Source organism: Empidonax traillii, unplaced genomic scaffold, assembly GCF_003031625.1.
Source record: "Empidonax traillii isolate 1590-97213 ecotype Southwest subspecies unplaced genomic scaffold, ASM303162v1 scaffold910:size426884, whole genome shotgun sequence".
NCBI lineage: Eukaryota > Metazoa > Chordata > Aves > Passeriformes > Tyrannidae > Empidonax > Empidonax traillii.
This window is the reverse complement of record NW_020956103.1, coordinates 30746-47128: the sequence shown is the minus strand read 5'-3', so window position 1 is coordinate 47128 and position 16383 is coordinate 30746. Positions and strand designations below refer to the sequence as shown.

General features: G+C 42.3%; 1 long non-coding RNA gene across 1 annotated transcript; it reads left to right on the top strand.

Annotated features, from left to right (window-relative positions):
* The first annotated feature begins 363 nt into the window (after positions 1–363).
* Positions 364–15467, top strand: LOC114067396. Its single transcript, XR_003573391.1, has 3 exons — positions 364–636; positions 1039–1206; positions 15132–15467. It is a non-coding gene; the product is annotated as an uncharacterized LOC114067396 (long non-coding RNA).
* Positions 15468–16383: the final 916 nt, after the last annotated feature.

The window sequence follows — 16383 nt, the reverse complement described above, 5'->3', positions numbered from 1 at the left end:
TGATGCCTTAAAGTCACTAAGGATGTGGTGGGGTTGTACAGCCCCTTCTTTTAATCAGTAGCAGGTGAGAGGATTGTTCTTCACTTCAGGTTTGTCTGTCTTCACAGAATAATTTACACTGTAACTGTTTTTATGGGCCTGAAGTCAGAGTTTGAAAGTGAAGTTAAAAATCTAGTCCTTATTTATCTTTGTCTCTGGGAAGCAACAAGATTTCTGTCCCTTTGCTGTCTGTGTCACAGCAATCTCAACTTCTCTTCAGCCCAAATGTTATCTGTGTGTCCAGGCCTTTTTCCTCCTGTCAACAAACCCACGTTGATTGAAGGCTCAGTTTTGTTATACATGCTTAAAACTCTGTTTTACACTGGAGCCATTATATCATGAGAAATAGCAGAGATAAGAAGTCCTGCAAAGCCATAATTTGTGTGCAGGCTGACATGTTTCACCAGCATGGACAGGGAAAAAAAGGTTGTGGGTTTGTTTTTTTAAAGTTTTTAACACACTTCAGAAACAGATGAGTGTTTAACCTCCTGAGACCGAACATATGTTACTATGAAGTAGCAAACTTGTATGTCTTTTGCCCATTTCATGGCTGGAAGCTGAAGATGTTTTGACATCAGTAGTTAAAGTTTGATAAAGGTAATTATTGGTGTGGAAGCACCCGAGCTGTTTGCCATGTTGGCTGCCTTTCAGTCCATCCCACTGAACACTGCAGTGCTTTCCAGTCAGACATTAGAGACCATTTCATGAATGCTTATAGTAACCTGGCAGTGTTTCCTGCCACTGTGTGCGCACTGGCTCCCTAAATCCCAGGGCATTTATTTCTGTCTCTGTTATTTTCTTGTTAGAAAAACATCTAATATTCAAAACTATATCTTCTGCACACATTCAAGTGGTAAAAGGAGTGGTGGGGGGAGAAGAATAGTTTTGAAATAGCTCATTTTCAGCTCATGTTTTGTGTTTGGAATAAGTTTGTGGATGTTGCAACAGCTGTAGACTCTTGATTTAGTCTGTGACATGACTTCACTCGTTCCTGCCCAGCTTCCTGAGCTCAGCAGGTCCTGCTGTTGTTGGGGAGAGATACCGACCCAGCTGGCTGCTTTTGCAGGCAGCACTGCTCTCCCCAGGCCTCCCCCTGCACACACCGACTTTTGGGTGATAAGGAGACGTTCTCAGCTCTGAACACTCATCAAACACACCACTCCTCTGGTAAGTGTGTTAAACTAAGGCCTCTGATGCCTGTCCAATTTGTCTCCTGCACAACACTCTTCTCGGTTTGCAGCTTTAATGCGGCGGGATCGGAAATAATCAGGCTTTGAAACAGAACCGTGTGGTTGAACACCCAGCACAGAAACCAGAATGTTTGAGAACTGCATCATTATCTGTGTCAGACACACAGAGCAGCCCACGAGAGACAGCTTTGTATCACAAATGGAGTGGTGGAAATCCGAGTCAGTCCTCTCTCTCCCCGTCCAGAATCATCCTGGAATGGATATTTCTGACTTAAGGGGAAAAAACCATCCCCATAAAGAATAGGGTGGGTTTAGTTTTTAGGACATTTAATGATGTACTGGCACATAGTAACTGCACTATAAATATAGTCTCAAAAAATATGAGCTTAGTTTGGAAGCTGCTCTCAGCTAAATTATGGGGTTTTGATCCTGACCTAAACTGATCCCACATGTTCCTGGATTCTCCCAAAGTTTGAGTGCACAGTAAATCAACTGTAATTTTTCCTTTTTATTGCAAAGAATGAACAGAAGAGATTGGAAATTATATGACTATGGCATATGTTTATCACATGGTTTAGGATTGTTTGATATCTTTTTAGCTTTAAGATTTAGGTGAAGTTTAAAACAGGTATAGAGGATCAAAACCAGCTAACTGGCATTAGGTCACCATGGTTTCAAAAACATTCAGTGCCTCTGCAGAGAAGAACTGATCTTACAAGTACTGATGCGTTCTGCTCACACACACTGAAGAAGATAGTACCGTAGTAGGGAACAGTAAAGAAAGAGGAAATGTAAAATTATTTCCTTGGGAATAATTCCCAATGCTTTAAACAACAGCAGTTGTACCCCTGGGTTGTGCTGCTTTTCCTTTGAAAAATGAGTATGTTCAGTATTTCTTCTTTTCTAAGGCCTTCTCTTTTCTCTTCTTCGCTCCTTGCTGTACCAGCTTCAGCGATGGTGCTATTTTGTACTTTTTGTCTTTGCAGCCCATACCTTGTCACTTCTTCCTATTCTTTGGCTTCTTTTTGCAAGTTTGTTTTTTTTTTTTTTTATTTTTTATTTTAATTTGAGAGTCGGTATGTCCTTTCCTGGTGGTACCAAAGTATGGCTACACTGTAGTCTTGAACTTGACTTTGGTAATGGACTGGCTTTCCCCTCGGAAACCTTAAGTGTTGCAGCTGATTTTTGTGAGCTGAGTGCCCACACGAGTCTGCTGCCATGTGGGCTGGAGAGCCAACTTGTCTAAGCCTTCCTCAGTAATTACCAGGCAATAAAAGTAATTGCCCCATAAAACCACATGGAAGAACCAAGCTATTGCTGGCTGGCCCTACTCAGCCATCCTCTTCCTGTGTGCTGGATCTTTTGGGCAGGGGGAAGGACTGACCAGGGTCTCTTTTGGCTCTGGGTTTCTGGTGACTGGTGCCCTGGCCCTGGGCTGCTGGTGACAAGGCTCAGAAGCACATCTAAAAACCAGGAGCTTTAAGCACTGCCCTAGTCTGACCTAAGCAGTTCCTATTTTATTTGTCACAGAGGAATAAACAAGATAAGTCACTCCAGAGTTATCCTCTAACACTGGACTGTTTTCTAGACACCTTGAGAAATGTTTCAGAGTGCTGCTTCAAAGCCATTCTACTGCAGCACTAAATAAGCTGCTGGAGACTGAAGGTGGACACAAAAACAGGGCAGCTTTGCAACTCCCCTAAACTGGCCATGACTCAAACTGGCAGAACTAGTCCTAACTCTCTAGCTCAGTAGAAGTGCATAATGGCTTTGTGGGGAAATGAAAAATGTCAGGTTTCTGCCAACCTGCTCCCAGGATTTATATCGCTGTTGTAACTCCTAATTTATACTGCTGTGCTTCTGGTATCTTCTTTCATCATCTGTGCCTTCGGCCTCATTTTTTACTTCTCTATCATATAACAATCCCATTTATTTTGGGGGTTTTTGTTTTTCCTTTTTTATTACTAAGTAACTGAGATTTTGGTCTTCTTCAGGGGTTGCAAGTTTAAAAATAATGCAGAAGACTGTTAAGATGCTAAGTGGGTAGCCTGGTGAGTTGTAGAGTCAGGCAGCCAGAAAGGATCATAGGATATCATTTAATCCATGCTGCTGCCCCAAAGAAGAATATTTACACTAATGTTCTAACAGAGGATTGTCTGAGCTGTCCTTAAATATCTCCAATAATGACAACCCTTCAACCTCATTAGGCAACCACTTTCCCTTCATGTTAGAAAATTTTTCTTGCTCTTCAATCTAAGTATTCCAGAATCCCAGAAATAACTTGTTTGGGGTAGTGCAAAGAGAATTCTACTCCTTTTCTGCTTATCGCACTGATTTTCCAGGAGTGGAGGAGAGCAGCAACAATAAGAAGGGTACTTTGAGAATGAAGTAGGTATTTTCAATCCTTTTTTTGTCATTCCCAGTGCTGGCATTGCCCGCAGACGCTCGAGGGTGTCCCCTTTGCAGGAGGGATCACAGCTCAGTGTTTGCTGCACTGGAATCAAAATGCTGAGCCCTCTGCAGGGGCTGCACACTGCTTCTACTTAAACACCAGCGAGCTGTTGGGCTGCAGTCTAGGCAAGGGAGATGAGAAGGGAAATGCTGGAGAATGCCTTGATTAATAGCATCCCTAAATGATAATGGCTGTTTTATGGCTTTTATAAGGATTGTAGTGTTTCTCATATATAAAAATAGACTAAGATGTGGTTGCAATTAATGTAGAGGCTCTTTGTTGGAGCTGTTGACTGTAGGAAAGAACCCAAGGGTTTCTTAGGCTCCTCAGTTGTAAAACTAACTAAATGCATCTCGGGCGGCCTCGCGTCACTCCATGGCATCTTTCAAGGCTGTAATTAGCAGATACCTAATGAGTTGTGGCTATAGCATGTGGATCAGATGACTCAAGTATTTACTCTAGGCCTCTGATTCTCTTTCTCCACACAAGGGAGAATAATTTGGTTTTAACATTTAGAGACTCATTTTCTTTGGTTGCCTTGCCTAGAGACTTCACTGTTTCCAGGACAAGAGTTTGTGTGTCAGTTCAAACTCCCTGGTTTGAAGCCTTCCCATTTTTTTCAGCCCACATTCCTTCCTTCCTTAGCCCCTTTGAAAACTTTGAGTGTTATTTTTGACAGTTATTTCGTACTGACTGTGCTTAAGCTGCCCTTGGTCCAGAAATTTCCTAACTGCTCCCTGTCCTCAGCCATTCCACCATAAAGGGCAAATATTCAGATGAACCAAATGTTGACAAAATCAAAGGTAAATATCTCTGTTAGCTGTTTTTCTAGACAGCTGGGTGTTCCTGAAGACTTTTCAAAGCCATTCTTTAAGGAATAACTGCATGACTTCAGCTGTGAGCACAGCAGTACATGTAGATCCATACCTGGATTTATTTCTGGGATCAGCACTTCTCCAGAGGTGTCTCAGGGGACCTGAGCTGAATGTCCAACAAGTGTTTAATGAAGAAGGGAAAAGCGTGGGGGAGGTTACCCTGTGCTCCAAGAGTGCCTGTTTTATAACAGCCGTGCTTGTCACAATAAACAGGATTGATCGGCTCTTCATCGCCAGCCACTCTCTTAATTCTTCAGATGGTGGCAAAGATGAATAGGGAGCGAGCTTCATCCTTCTGGAAAGCTGGGAATTTAGGCAGTGCCAATCTCATGGTTGCAGGCAGTTGACTGAATCCCATGGGAGTTGCAATCAGACTGGTAGTCCTTTTCCTAACAGTGATAGTTAATGTGCCAGTCTCATTTTCCCCTCAGCCCAGTCGTATTTCTTCCAGTGATGAAAACAAGGAGCACTTTTTCCTTTATCCAGTTGGCTTTGGTCTGTGGGCACTGAGTAATTTAGGAAATTGGCTCCAAGATCCCTCAAAATACAGAGGTTTGTATTTACATCTCTGTCTATGACAGTGATTTGCCATATAGTCTAAAGTTTTGAGGATGTGGGGTTTCTTTGGGTTTTATTAACCTGAGGCAAGGCTTTATAACTAACTCTTGTGACTGCTGGGAACACAAGTTTCCATCAACCGTTAAGCAGGTAAATAATTTCTGCTTGTCAGTCAAGAAGATCTTACTGTTCTGTTGGTTGTTTTCAGACATATTTAGCAGACTGAACTAGAGGAAAATGCCTCCTAACAAGGATCTTCTTGCTTTAGAGATGTTTATAATCCTCACTGTGAAAGCTTCCCCAAAATGTTTAGGGTTTGTTTAAAGCTGATGAAAAAAAACAGAACTAAAGCAGGTAATGTGAGTCAATTAATTACTTTGAGCTATAGGGAAAATAATTCCCAACATAATAATTCAGGCTATCAGCCCATGGTCTACAGCTGAACTGGACTGCACAGTGCTATTTGCAGCTGGGAACAGAACAGTAGAAACTGCCTAAGCATCCCTACTCCAACAGAACTCACAGCTTCCTAAACAAATGGGCAAGGCTGGAAATAGTGAGCCTGGGAGATGCATGGCATGACCAGACACTTTCCATTAATCCTCCCACCTCTTGGTGAAGCCCCTGGGCAAAAATATTTGTAATATTCCACCCTTTTCTTCCAAAGAGGTGACTCACGTCTGGGATCCTGCAACTTTTCCTAAAGGGGAAAGACTGAAACTCTTGCTGTTGTAGAACTAAATTCGGTGTTTTCCCTCCCTTAAGACCAGCATTTTTAACTAAACTAGAAAACTGGCAGGTAGTCTTACCAGTTTTCTGTCTTGATATTCCAAACCATTAAAACCATCAAAGCCTGTCTCTGAGTTTGGACTCAGAGGAGGGACGTGGATTAATGACACGACGGTGTTTGCAGATGAACGGATGAGGTGACCTTTAGGTCTTTTCCCCATTGCTTGCAGTGACTGATGCCAAATTACCGTGCAAGAAAACAGCAACTTTATCATTTACAAAGTAGCTGCTGAATTGTTCACGCAACATTGTTCATGGTGGTTGGGACGGTTTGGGGGTTTGTGCTGAGCGAGAGCGATGGGCTGCTCCTCACCCAGCCAACCATAACCTTGGGAAGGGATCAGCAGTTCCAGTTGGGGTGAGACTTAATCACCCTTATTGCCTATGAGGCCCAGGAGCACTGGGAGCTGGACAGAAGGAAAGGATTCACGTTGTTGCTGCACTGACAGAAGCACCATCAGAAACCATCAGTTACCTGGGGGGGTTTGACAGGAGCTGCTGGGCCAGCCCGTGGCTCCAGCTCCACACTGACCACTGCAGGGTCCAGCCACACATTCCCATGCAGGGGAAGAGCAGATGGCCCAGCTTATGGCATGGAAGGAGACTTAGAGGACAAAGGGCAAAAATAAGCAGGAAATCAAGTTCTTTGCTCCTCGTGGAATAAACTTTCATTATTGGAATGGCAGAGCAGCCCCACAGGTCACTTTGTGTCAGGCTGAGGTCCCTCTCACCGACCTGGGTTTTCAAATCAGGTGTCAGTTTGTCATGTGCACCATTTTTAGTTCTTTTCTCTCCTACAGAAGGCTTATTTATAATAAAGTCAGGGATTCCATGAGATTCTTTGATTTTAAACACATATACTGAATATACGTATATATCATATTAGTGGAGCAAAGTCATAACCAGTACTTGTGTGCCACTTGTGGGCATCCAAACGCAGCAGGCCTGCGTTTTACCTGCTATGTATATTTTACTGTCCTTCTAAGTTGTCCTCAGTTGATTGTCAAGATGGTCAGAGGTTGAAATAGCGAGTAACTGTTTGTTTTCTGAATAGTAGTCCAAGATAAGGCAGCTGGCAAAGAGTAGTTGAATAACTTATGGTGTGTCTCTGCAGAGTGGATATAATTGTACAAAATAATATAAAGATCCCAATGCTTGACTTTACTGACAGATGAGTGAATGAAGCACCAAGCTGCAGCCAGTGAACTCCACCTTTCAGTTTGTCAGATAAGCTCTTTGGAAATCTAGTGGCTGCTTTTAATTGCTGTTCATTAAGTTTTGAATTTTGGCCCCTGAATAACAGGTGGAGGCTGCTGTGACTAATGTTTTGGTGGTCTAGAGCAGGGAATGTGCTGATGTGGGAATAAGATACTTTAAGACGCAGCAGCCTCGGCTGATGACTGAATTTCAGCTTTTGGCCTGGCTGGCTTTTTTTGTTTTATTTGTCTCGGAGAGGGGGGGAATACTGAAATAATTGTGCATTACAACAGTGAGCAGTTGGCTGCAGCTCACATCAGGAGACAAAGAAAGTCATGCCTAATGACTAAAACAGACAGCAGGTTGCAAATTTGGGCTTCATGATGCATTCCAGTCAGTAACATGAAAGGCAGGAAATATCTTACATGTGCTGCCTTTGGGGAACAAGCGAAGATACGCAGGTCAGGCACAGCTCGGCTGCGTTTGCTGAGAAATCTTTTCTAATAGTGGGCTTTTTCCTTTTTCTGTTCTTTTTTTTTTTTTTCCCCCCTGAGCTGTGTGGTGTTGCCTGCAAAGCAGTGGGAAGATCAAACAGCCCCTCAGGCAGCTGCTCACGTTGGTCAATGCCTCCGAGAAGGATGAGCCCATCAGCGGAGCCGAGTGCTGCTGTACATCACCGGCACTGGGAGGGGGGAATGACCTTGAGCTCTTGGCCAAGTCGGTAACAGTGTCAATCCATTATCTCCAGGTACAATCCAACAAGCTGCTGCAGCCAGGGATGGCTCTGGAGCAGTTTGTAACTGCTTCCATTGGAAAGCACATCTAAACTCAATTTAGTGAAACCACGGCGATGCTGGAAAGCCCCACTGTTCTGAGGACTGACAGAGCCCTGGGTCTGTGTTCCTTTACTCTCTTGTAAAAATTAGATAATGCGCCCCCTAAGACTGCTGTTCATTCTGTCATCAAAATCTGGGCAAGTCGCTAGTGGGGGTTTTCTTCATAAATCCTCAAAAGCTGTAAAAAATGGCAACTTCCCAGTTGCTATCCAAACACACCATACCAGAGCAAATGACATGATGTGGTTCCCAGCATTTTGGCTGTTATTCTTCCTACCAGAGTGACAAGTTAACGTTGGCTGTTCTGTTACTGAGGAGCAGGATCCTTGTTCCAAATAGTTGTCATTTAAAATGGCAAGAATAGAAGTGAAGGAATAAGTTTGATGCAACCAATGAATTTCTCTTGCTCATCTGTTTAATTACTTCATTGTGGTGAGCATGACTGTAATAAAGAACTAGCCCTCCTATGTCAGGAAGAGTATGTGCTGAACTGAAGTTCAGTCCTGCTTCAGCACAAACCAATAATCAAATTCAAAATAATTTCAACATCACGGGATGCAATCCCTGGTTTAGAGTGCAATAAAAATCTACCAGAAGCGCAGAGAATCAGCAAAAAACTATTTTCAGAAGTCTGGATTTCCTGTGCACAATAAATTGTCAGAACATGTCATGGCCCAAGAAGGTACAAATTAGGTTGTTGGTTTCCAGCTGCAAGTTATTGGTGTGGGGAATGACATGGATCAACAGAGCTGCTTGTGCACATCCGTGTTTCCAGACTTTAAAGAGCTACTGACAAGGTAATTGTTTGATAGATGCAGCATGTTATATGGGACTGCTCTCCAAACAACACCAACATCAATATTTGCTCATATTGTCAGCATATGAGCGATCTGCCCTCAAATCTTGTCTGAAAGCAACACGACCACATTTTCCCAGAAAAAGTTGCATTTGCATGTTCAGTGGAGAAAAAATTCTCTGCTGGTGATAACACATTGTGGTCAAGCTGCTCAAAATTGCTGAGTAACTTCTGCCAGACAAGCACACTGTGAGTGTGTTGTGAGAACACTGAGCACGCGCTCAGTCTCCACATGAACTCGGGCAACCAGGCTTGGAATTCCAACTCAACTGGGATTCAACTTGCATTGCCCTGAGCAACACCAGGAGTTTCCCGAGTCAGTGAATAGGATCAGTTGTTTTAATTTGAGCCTTTCAGAAAGCAAATCAGAACAAACCAGTCAGACAGATAGCATTGAAAATGCCCGTTTATGTATTATGATGTTTTTGGTCTGCTTGCACTTTTCTCCATAATCATATTGTCATAAACGTTTTCCACTGAAAGTATAGCGTGAACAACCCTTTTATTTTTCCAATCCAGTGAATTTTTAGGAAGATGAACCGAATAACATTTCCATAAATCAGAAAGCATTAAGTGGTACCAAGGGGAGGGAACTTGTTTCAGCTTGACAGAAAATTCTTCTTCTCTGTTGTGTTTTTATGCATGGGGGCCATCTATGGATGAAGTTATGAGGCAGTTTTCATGCATGAGGTAAGAAAACAGTCAATACTACATTTTAAAGTATTTTAGGAGACTTTGACTTTAGCAGTGTATGTATTGTTAAACCAGTAAATTACAAGGGACTCCACTTTATGTTAATAACAAATATAAGTAGGCTTGAAATTTCTCTAAAGTGCCCTTAGAATATATTCCACCAAACAGATGCTGCAAGTTTTCCATTATATATTTCAGCTTATGGGTGCCTGTAAAATATTATGTATTATCCTTGTTTTTTAGTGTCTCTAGTGCCACACTGTTCAGGAAGTTCACTTGGCTGGTCCTGGGGTTAAAGAAAGCCTAAGCTTGTACTTGACATCCTTTCTTCTTACAGGGTCCTGCTTGCTTTTTAATTTGTAGAAAATGGATCAGTGTCATTGGTCTGTCTTTCCATTATTGCCATTTTCCTATTTTGACCATATTTGTCATTAGTATGCCCTAATTTATGGTAAAATTCAGTGTGTCCTGTTTCCTTGACTCCAGACATCGCTCCTTGAAGATGCAGATCTGCTGACAAACAATACTCTTTAAAAAGTAAACAGTTTCCTTTACTCTCAGACTAACAGTAAAAAACAGTCTCTCAAAAGTTCTCAAAGGAACATGTTTAAAAATTAATGGGGAGACATTTGTCTTTGTAATGGATAGTGTATTTTTAGGTAGTATAAATTTTATAGAAGTCATAAAGTTTTATGAATTTTAACCAATGTCCTTCTCAGAATAACTTGGGTCTTACTTGTCAGTGTAAGTGTAAGCCTCTGGGAAAAGACGACCAGAGCTGTTCCTAAAAGTGAGGAATTTGCAAGTGGCAGGTTACGTAGGTTTGGGAAGAGAGTTTAAAATCAATCCCTTCAGCACCTGCATAGGCAGTACAGCAAAACCAGTTGCGTGACTACAGAATTCTTTTGGGTTTAGTCTGTGTGGGCAGGATTTGTCTTCTCTTGCAGGAATTTGACTCCCTTTCCTGGGACAAATGTGACCTGCTCACTAGTCCCATAAGCTACAAGTTACTTGAGCTGAACTTCAGGAAGAAACGTCCCTGGACTTGCTGTGTCTGTGTCTCACGTGCTGGCAGCCAGCCCTCAGGTGAGCCTGCACTCAGCTCAAAATCCTGCAGTCACCTTGGGGTGCACACTGAATGGAATTGCAGTAGAGCCAGGGACACATTACAATTCCTGCTTCAAAGCCCCATTACCTTTATGGATCGATCCTGCAATGACACAAGCTCTGTGTCAGCAGGAACTGGGAAGCAATGAGTTTTACCCTTTTTTTCCCCTGTTAACTTTAGACTGTTGACACGGTGCTAAATTCAGTGCGCTGAAGGTGTTTCCATGTGTCACTTCTAATAGGATACAGGTGTCAGACAGTTTGAGATTATTTCAAACCTAATTTTCTTAGAGTGAAGATACAAACAGTTACACCAGAAGCAGATGTTGGGCCTTTCTCACCCCTCCGAAATGTGGTTTGGCATCCATCCAGACCGAGTCTTTAGGGAAAAAGAGAAAATTACATTTAATTTTGGCTTGCTTGGTTTCCTCCTTTCAAAATCTTCATGAATGTGCAATAATAAAAAAAAAAAAAAACACCAACCCATCCCTTTTCCCTCTGCTTACTCAGGGACTAAGGGTCTTGTTGCAAACAGATGGAGTACAGGCAGGTTGTTCTCCATCAAGGGGGTCAATGAGTTTAGTTACACTTCGTCAGAACTCTTGTAGGTATCAGGAGAACTGAGCTCATAACCCTGGTATTACAGCCTTGTGGCAAAGAAGACTCTACTCTGAGGTTTGCTGCTTGAATTTTGGGTTCTGCTGCTCAAACTCCTCTTTCTGCAACTGCCTTTAGGAAAGGAATCTTGTGACTATAAATCTCACTGTGTGTGACAACTGTATTTAAAGCCAAAGTACCAAACAATTGCACGGGCTTTTTGGAATCAGTGTTTGTTGGTCACTCAAATGCTACTGAATAGCAAATCCTTTAGGAGTGAAGAGCCATAAATGTACACTGGGAAGTGAGGGAGCAACGTATTTGTATCATCCAGAGGAGGAAGGGCAGAGGATGAGGACTCCCTGGACTGGTAAACACAAAGGGAACAGTGAGCAGATGGTGGACAGGAGGCACTAATGCCACTGCTGCTCTCCTGGGGTCGGGCCAGATCGCACCAGGAAGAGTCTGCAGGCAGGTCCTGCCGAGGGAGGTGGGTGAACATGATCAATACCAGGCATCAAGGGCTGGCTTGCGAATCAAAGGCACAACTGTGGAAATGCCACTTTGCACATGGGGTTTGACTGAGCTGCCAGGAAGTTATCCAGAGGCACTGGAAGACCAACCCGGTAACAGGAAATGAATGAAAGCATTTCTGAGCGGATCCTGGGCTGGGAGTGCTGCTGGGGCTATTTATACAGGCAATTCACCCCGTTAAGGGGCTGCTCAGATGTCACAGATTAGCCACTGCCAGCACCAGTGACCTTTCTGCACAGTGCTTTAGGAACAAAAAGATGGAAATTCCCATTTTCCAAGCGTGGTCCAAAAAAACCCTCTGTGCTCTTGTTAAAGCAGCTGCATTGAAGAGGAGTGATTAGAACTGGCCTTTTTTTTTTTTAAGCCTGCACCTGTCTCTCATTCCACAGCTAAGGACACACTGAAATCTGCTTCCCTATAGACCTGATCCCGTCTGAGCTTCAGGTGGTAATTAAATTCATCATCATCTACACCAATTTCCACTTAACCACTTGAGGGGAAGAGCCACCTCAACACCAGCAGTTGCAGGAGTGAGGCACCCCCAGGGAAGATAATCTCCCCCATTTCTCCACCTCCAAAAGGGTGAGGCTTTTTTCGATTTTCATTCTTATGGAAGTCGAGGGCTTGCAAAGGAGGGGGCGTCAGTTTTGAGCAGCTCTGTGTGTCAGTCTCTCGGGAAGGTTTTTGATTCTTGATTATTTTACTTGCGTAGTTCTTACACACTGATCTCACCCACCTTCAGAGCTGAAGTTTCTCCATATTCCCTCAGTTTCTCATCACCTGTGAACACGCGCAGTGCCAGGAGTTTGATTCCTGGCACAGTGATACAGGAGAACTAATGGCTTCAAAATTGTCCTTAATGGCATTTTTTGTAATTCAAAATTATCGAATTTTTCTGCCTTTAAAATGCAATGGGTGCCTAGGAACTGATGGCACTATGTGAGCAAATTAGCCTTTGTACAGTAAGTCAGACATCCCACATAATCTGTATTTCTGGGGGAGGAAATGTCAAAGCAGAACTTGGGTTTGTTTTGTGACAAGGTGCTGAGGCAAAACAGCAGGATGCTCACTCAAAATGACTTACCAAAAACATGCATGGCCCTAAAATATGTCAAAACAGGGTAAGAGTAACACATTATTGTCATGTAAAATGCTGCTTCATCTTGGCCCAAGGTGTCACACCAGGTTTTATCACGTGGCAGTGAGGTACAAAGCTCTTAAAAAAGGTTGATTTCCTAGGGGAGTTGTAGCTATTTCTTCTTTACATTAATTTTAGTGTTGTCACTGACTGCTTGAAATAGGAATAAAATTAGATTTTCAGAATAATACTCATTCATGCAAATGCATTTAATGTGAACAATATCCCCAGAAATGGCACAGAATTAAAACCAAATTAAACAAGAAATTCAGGAAATGTTTTCAAAATATTTTTTGAGAGATTTTAGAAAGATGCCACATTTAGTGAAGAAATTTTTTTTTTTTGCCTTCCAAACAAAGTTATTAATGTATTTATCTTCTATAAAAATGAGGCACTCATAAGGGTTTTTTTAATTTCAAGGCAGTACTGGAACTTTGTAGAGTTATTCCGATTGCGTGATGGAAAATGACTCCTTTTGGCATTCTAATCAGCCAGTGAATAAATTCCCCAAAAACTGGGGATACGAACCAGAAAATGTTATTCATTAATTTTGTTTATGGTTATTTAATTTTAATTATAATACTTTAAAGCTGTTTAAATCTGCAACTCCATCACGTGTAAGTTAATGTGGCACGTTTTGCAGAAATAATCAGGGCCTGGTAATCCAGATCACCACAGAGCCCATCATTAAATCTTTGATGAGAGATTCAAAGCGATTTTTAAATGTGCACGTGGCTCAGAAAACATTAGACAAAAGCTCTACTTTTGTCATCATGACTTCACAAATTGTTCCTCTGGCATTGCCCAGGTTTAATTTCTATTCAAATTCAAAATGGAAGTGTTTGTAATTGAGCAACTGCCTTGTAAATAAATATTGCCCGTAGGTAGGAAAACAAATTAATTCTCACACCAGTTTTCCCGTGTAAGGAGGATGTTCATCCCCCAGGCCTTCTGCCCCTGTGACAGCACGAAAACGGGGTGCAAAGGTGTGGGTTGGGTTAGTCTTTGTTTTCTGGAATCATTTCCTTGTAATTGAATTCCGTGTTTAAGACACGGGCCCCCGTGTTAGAAGATGGGAACTCAGGGTTTCCAGTGATAACAGAGGTGCCTGCAGGCAATTAGAGACCTCAGGGTTTTAGGAGTCTGGTCACTAAAATATGTTACAGCTCAAGGCATTGTTTAACAATCCGAGCCTCTTCCAGCTGTGAAACACTCCCATCATCAAGTAGGTCTCTGGGACTCCCTCAGGAACGGCAGGCTCTGGATATCCAGCTGCTAGGAACAAAAATAAATCTCTTTGAACGCTTACTTGCCATCGCGTTGTGTGAGGACGTAGAGAGGCTGAAATATTTTAATCGTTCATCTCCATTCATCAAATCTTGTCGTTCCTGACAAAACTCCAAAGTGGTTCCAGCTGGGGGTTGGACGTGGCTGACACCAAACTCTGTCCGTGGAGATGAGTGTGGTGGTTAAAGCCCTGCCACACACACAGGCTGTGCCTCTGTACCCAGGGCAATTCCTTGCCCCTGCACAGACACTGGACAGCATTCCACAACTCCTGGTTACTTATGCTCCTGGCTATCACGAGGGATAACAGCACAACTCTAACAGCCTCTACTAACCAGTATTGGAATCTCCTTTGTTAATGGCCATCAGCCATTAGTTTACATGCTCTTTGACCTCTTCTTTGCTGGTACTGAAAAAACATGAGATAAGTTAATATATATACTTAAAAATATTAGGTAGGTTATTAGCAATTGTGTTGCACAACCTGGAGGTGAGTTCTTCATTCAAAGGCTTTTAGGCTGGCAAGTATTTCCAAAGGGACTCCAATGTATTTCACTACACCAGTTTTCCTTATAGTGTTCCTCCTTTTTTTATAAGGCCTGTTTTGTTTCTCCCAGCCTTCCACCCTTCTGGAGCAACGCAGAGCCCTTCAATGGGAGTGTTCACATTAACATCAGTTCTTAATTTTTCTGGGTTTTGGGTCTATTTGATGAAGGACAGAGAATAATGTTGAAATTGCTATAAAATGTTAAAAATGTTTTGACCTGCTCTGTGTGGTTTTGACTGTGGTTTTATTTATGCCCACTGCTGCAAGTAAGGATAATAACCTGGGCAGTGCTGACTTCACCTTCTTTCTCAGTACTGTTTTCCACCAAATTTTCTGTAGCTTCTGAGGTTTTTATTTCATTATTCTCTTCCAGAGAATATTTTTCTTGTATTGTTATTTCCAAGGGCTTTCTGTCTGATTTATTTTCTGTTTTCAGGAGTCAGTGAAGCAGAAAACCAAAAGTTGGTCTTCAGTGGTTGGGGAAAATCGTGAAAGTTGGCGGAGGTGATCTCCGGATGATCCAGCCCAGTTTTTCCAGGACGAGGGAGCAGAGGGCTGGCAAGTGCAGGTAGGCTTCCTGCACTGAATGTGCTGAGAAATCACCCTCACAAACACATTCCAGCTTTGGCAGTGCTCAAGTAATGGCTATTGCCGCTCCAGGGAGGAAATAATTAAAGCCATTTCTTGCCTCTGACAGTTTGATACTGGTGGTTTTCAATAGCAAATTACCAACATCTGTACAGCAAAATGCAGCTACTGCGGCAATTACTGAGCAGGGCTCGCCACAGAGGTGCTGGAATTGTTCATTTGCTGGATGTCCCCTCCTCAGATGTGAATTTGAGACCTGAGCTACACACGATGGCAAACCGGGTCTCCTGTGTTAGAAATGTAAATGAAACCATATGGAAAGATGAATATTCTGTGAAAACCCCAGTGGCAAATGCATCAAAGGCAGAAAATGAAAGGCTGGAAAGACATCTGAATGGCCTTCTTAATTATGTAACAATTTCAAGTTTCCAGAGCAATTCAGAAGCAAAATTTATACAATTCCTTCAATTCCACAAAAATTATGGCATTTCATTCCCACGTACATTTATAACTGTTTTGCACAGTAAACACAAAGAGTGTGACTGTGCGAGCTGAAAACTCCCATCTCGGGCCCACAGCAAACAGCACAGCACAGCAAATTTTCACTGCTGGCGAAAGGAAAAGGTAGCAGAGAAGTTAAATAAGCTCTGTATATCCCTAACTCAAATATTTGATTTTCAAACACTAGCTAGAAAAGGTAATACCAATCTGAGCTGGAATGGGAGGCTGTGAGATGAAATATGTTTCTGAGAGAGAACTGCTTTGGGATTGATAATAAAAATACTGCCTTCTTTCACTGCTTATGTTGTAACTACGTGTCTGTCAGGGTTTTATATTATAATCCACTTTGGTCAGGGATTTACTGATGTGTAAAACTTGAGTTTAGTTTGTAAATTGGCACTCTGTCTTCAGCTCCCTTTCACTGTTATTTAAGCTTCTGAACCCCATCAAGGCACAGTATAATTTCCTGTAAAAATATGCAGTAGTTTTAAATTAGAGCTTCAGACTTCAGCAGTCTTTGGGTGGCCTGGTGGGGGATAAAAATAGCTTGTACACCTATCAGCTGATAACTGAGAGGCTTTAAAATAGACTATAGTCTT